This window comes from Glycine max, chromosome 1, assembly GCF_000004515.6.
Source record: "Glycine max cultivar Williams 82 chromosome 1, Glycine_max_v4.0, whole genome shotgun sequence".
Taxonomy (NCBI): Eukaryota; Viridiplantae; Streptophyta; class Magnoliopsida; order Fabales; family Fabaceae; genus Glycine; species Glycine max.
Window position 1 is genome coordinate 44429918 of NC_016088.4, and position 5494 is coordinate 44435411.

The window sequence follows — 5494 nt, forward strand, 5'->3', positions numbered from 1 at the left end:
GCCACTGGTGGCGCTCCAATTCCCGAAGGAATTCATCATAATATGAATAGGCAAGCTCCACATTCCACTCGGGGGGTATGTTTCTGTGATGAAGATTAGTCTCATATCGCTCCCAAGCAATTTCAGACACAAATCTAGAGGTGTCATAAGGCTCTTGGGGCCTGGAAGATGATGTATGTCTCTTTTTAGAGGCCATCTGCACCAAAACACAGAAAAGAACTAAAGTTTGTCAGGAATTTTATTGAAAATTAACTTAACAAAACAAGTAGTAACATAAGGTGTGGCGCTAAGTGAGATGGTGTCACTTAGCGCGCCTTACAGAAATAACTTAAAGTGGCTTAGCGTGACAACACAATAACAACAATGGCTTAGCACCAACCATGCTCTTAGCCGAAAGACACTAGTGGTTAAGCGAGTGTGACTCGCTAAGCCTTATTCCAAACAGAGAAGGAATTATGCTTAGCGCGCTTAGCTTAGCACATGAACAAACATCCAGAAAGTCAAATTGCTTTAGGCTTAGCGAGACAGGCTCGCTTAGCCCAATTTTATTAGAGAGGCAAAATTGGGCTTAGCGTGAGTGTCACGCTAAGCACTGTTGGAATGAAAAAAGCCTCAAAGAGCCAGACTAATTTAAGTGTGCTCGCTAAGCGCGGATGGTCGGCTTAGCGAGTTCATCTAATCCCAGAAAAAAAAATTCAACTAGCATCATAGACTCACTAAGCCTTAAGGCTATGGCTTAGCTAGTTCATCCCCAAAATGCAGAAATTCAGACAAACTTCATGAACTCGCTTAACACATAGGGCATGCTTAGCGAGTTCATCCTAAAACCCAGGAATTCATAAAAATGTATGAACTCGCTTAGCGAGTTCATCGCAAACCCAGAAATTGAGGCTTGACAGCCTTAACTCCTTAAGCCACTATATAGGCTTAGATGCTTCAGGCTAAGCCTAAACAACTTGACAAAAAAATGTAAACATACAATAACCCTAACTACTCAGTACATAAACATTAAACTAACAATAATGAAAGCATACACACTGAGAGAAGCAAATGAAAACTTAAGCATGTCTTCTACCCTAGCGTTTTACATAAACAAAAATTGAAAATAGAGGAGAATGGAACTTACTTGGAATATAGATGATTAGTGAAATGCACAGTGTTAGCGGAATGCAAATGATGAGGGGCAGAGGGGAAGAAATGCGCAATAATAGTGATGATACAAAAGTAACTGCCCTAAGCGGTTATGTTCTCTTCTTGCAATTACGATTTGCTCGCTAAGCGCGAGTGTTGCACTAAGCGAGCACTCTGTGACGTTTGAATTTTCAAAATTTAAAAACATGCGCTTAGCGAGATATGCTCGCTCAGCCTAATTATCAAAATTTCAACCCAAGAGGTTTTTGGGCTTATTGCAAGAGTACGCACTTAGCGAGATTTGTAGTTGTGATTGGTTAGTAACTTTCGCTAAGCGAGCCATGGCGTGCTTAGCGGGTTAAGTGAGAGTGGGTGCAGTGGTGTTGGGGCGCTTAGCGAAGTGACCTCGCTTAGCGCAATTGCCATTACAGAGAGGTTTTGGGGCTTAGTGAGAGTGTCTCGCTTAGCCCAATTGACATTAAAGCTTACACAGAGAGGTTTTTGGGCCTAGTGCATAGGGGTGCTTAGCAAGGCATGTGGCACGCTTAGCGAGAGTGTCTCACTTAGCCCAATTCAATTAAATCCACATCCATAGAAGGTTTTGGGCTTAGCGCGTGGGCTCGCTCAGCGAGGAAGCCTCTGCCACTGGATGAGGGGTTGGTGCACTTAGGGAGAGTATCAGTTGCTCAGCGCGTAGCATATGTCTCACTTAGTGCGGGTGTTGCGCTGAGTGATGCAAGCTCCATTGGAGCTTGTAGGCCTAGGATCTTCTTCATCAATGGATTCCTTTGCTTCTTGGAAGATGAATGGCAGCGGAATGAAGAAAGGAAGAGAGAGAGGAGACGCCACTTCAAGGAGAAGATGAGTCTAGAAGAAGCTCACCACCATAGGAGGCCATGGATAAGAGCTTGGAGGAAGAAGGAGATGAATGAAGGAAGAGGGAGAGAAGAGCACGAAATTTTGTGCTCCAAATGAGCTTTGAAATCTGAAGTTTAATATTCAAATGATCAAAGTTGAAAAAAAATGCACACACATGACCTCTATTTATAGCCTAAGTGTCACACAAAATTGGAGGGAAATTCAAATTTCACTTGAATTTGAAATTGAATTTTTGGAGCCAAACTTTGGAGCCAAAATTTCACTAATTATGATTAGTGAATTTTAGTTATGGTTCAGCCCACTAATCCAAGATCAATTCCAAGATTCTCCACTAAGTATGCTTAGGTGTCATGAGGCATGAAAAGCATGAAGGACATGCACAAAGTGTGACTATATGATGTGGCAATGGGGTGTAGTAAGCAAATGCTCACCTCCCCCTCTAAAATTTAATTGGATTGGGCTTCTACCAATTCAATTAAATTTATTTCCAACCACACACATCAAATATCCACTTAGTGCATGTGAAATTACAAAACTACCCCTAATACAAAAACTAGTCTAGGTGCCCTAAAATACAAGGGCTGAAAAATCCTATATTTCTAGGGTACCCTACCTACATTATGGAGCCCTAAATACAAGGCCCAAAAATAATGAAACCTTAATCTAATATTTACAAAGATAAGTGGGCTCGTACTTAGCCCATGGGCCCGAAATCTACCCTAAGGCTCATAAGAACCCTAGGGCCTTCTCTTACATCTTTGGCCCATTCTACTTGGGGTCTTCTATCCAATGCCCTTGCTGGGTAGGATTGCATCATTCCCTACCCCTTGCATCATACCCCAATGTCACATCCTATCAGAGCATTATGTTCTGGCGTCCTCTAACACAAGGTTTCTTAAGGCAATTCACCTAATCATCTGTTCCCACGAACACAAGGTTTGAGATTATCACAGGATCCAAACACAAACAGTACACCGAGAGTGAGTTATCAAATTCCTAACTAATAGATAGAAACATGATAACATGTAGATATACATATCATATAAATGAAATACAATTTACTTAAACACAACTCATGTCATTCCACCACTTGTCGTGTAACATCACATCTCAACATAACATGTCTCATTCATTTTCACATCATTCACGTATTCAAGGATCAAAACACAATATCATTCAACCAATCGATATTAATTAATACACAAGCGTTACACAACATATATACTAAGAGTCAATCTTATATGCAATGTGGTACCATGTTAGTGAAAAATCTCGTCAGACGCCCCGGAGTACATGACAAGACAAACTACACACTGGAAGGTTAGGTCACTCTCACTAGGTAAAACCATATGGAGACCGGTTAAGGTCATGCTATTTTACGAGAATGTTCCAACCATGTGGGATCGACACAAGGTTAAAGAAGCGCTCAAACCAAGTGTATTTACCCCCAATGCCTAGACTCTGAAGAGTCCGTCAGGGCCTTTTCCTCCTGATTCAAGTCCAACCCAAAAAACATTTCAGCACACAGACTCTATCTATGAACCGTACAAAATACATGACTCCTCGATTGTTCTCAAAATAATTTTATCTTGTTGCGCCTCAAATTTATTAAACTCGTCAGATTCCCATAGTGGTTTTCATCACAATACTCATTGTGTATTAACTCATCACCTTTAAAGGGTCTTATAGTCATGTGATTGTATGGTTCATAGCTCACAACTCAATGCGCACAACATCTCAATGCACACATATATTATAAGTCAATACATACTCAATTTATCACATACACTCAGTCTCAATCACAATGGTATAATCTCAAAGTAACATGTTATCACACCTCGTGAATTATATATATATATATATATATATATATATATATATATATATATCACACATTAATATATACATGTCACACATATAGACTTTACTTATGAACTATGCAATACACACAACTATTCAATTGTTTTGAAAATCATTTTAACTCGTTGTGCCTAAAAGTGATTCAACTCATCGGGTTCCCACAGTGGATTCCATCACAATACTCATCATGCAAAAACTCGTTTCCCTTAAAGGGTCTTACAATTATGTGATTGCGCAATTCATAACTCACAACTCACTATATACAATGTCTCAATACACGTGTATCTCACAACTTATCACATATTCAATTTATCACTTATAAATTTAATCACAATTTCATAATCCCAATATAAAAACTTATCATGCTAATCTAGCAAATCTTGTCCAAAATACAAACAAATTATACAAAAATGTTTCTCACAACATGGGGAGTAAAAACCCTCAAATAATTTCACATAATCATATCAAAATCAAATGAATGAAAATTGTAGGTTCAAAAACAAAAAAAAACACCAAGAGCACTCAATTTTATTAACCAATTTGCATTAGGATATCAATTGGTGCGTCAAACATATAGAATTCATAGTTATAATTGTAAAAATAAAGTCAAAATTGAAGAAACACCCAAAAACTCATCCCAATTGATCATCTAAGGATCCCTACAGATGTTCTCACTACTCCCAAACTGTGAATAACACATCCCTTACCTATAAGCGGGCTAACATGTGTAGTCCAACAGTGATAGCGAAGTCTCTAACGGTTTCTTAAGATTCATCAAGTTTTTCCTCTGATTGTTCTGCTAGGATTTCCAAGTGTTAGATAGAAGGAGAAGGAAATAGCCTCCATTTTACTATTTTTGTGCAAAGGACATTTCTCTCACCACATACATTCTTCCACAAGTCCCAATGGTGGGAATGTGCAAAAATACATTTCGAACCTGGTGTTCAAATTTCACAATGATCCAACAATGAACAAGTCTAGGATCATAGTTTTACCATGATAGGTTTGGATGTATGTGAGAAAAACAAAGGGCTACGTGCGAGGAACATTTCCCTCACCACAAAAATTTTTTTAATCAAATCCCAACGGTGGGGATATTTGAAATTGAGTTTCAAACTTAGTGTTCAAATTTCATGACGATCCAGTGTTTAACTAGTCTGGGATCATAGTTTTACTGAAACACATTTGAGTGTATGCTGGAAAAGAGAGAGTTCTAGGAGAGGAAGAAGGAAAAACGAAATTGAGAGGAAGACAAAGCGTAGAGGCGTATCGTACGTAAAAGCTGACCTAATATGTCTTTATTTATAGCTAGAGTACTCTCAGCCTATCTTTTACTCTATTTTTTTTATTTTATTATTTATAAAAACTCTATTTTATTCCCTATCAAATGAATAAATAAAACAACCTTTTTATTTTATAAGAACATATTTTATTTTATTTTATTTAAAATCATTATTTTAATTAATAAAAAAACTCATATTTTTCTAAAACTATTTATTTTTAAAAATTTATTTTACAAAAAATGGAGTGTTACAAACACTATCTGACATACTATTTTAAACACACTTTCTTATTGGTTAAAAATTATTGAAAAATGATAGTTTTACGGGTCTCATGTCATGTT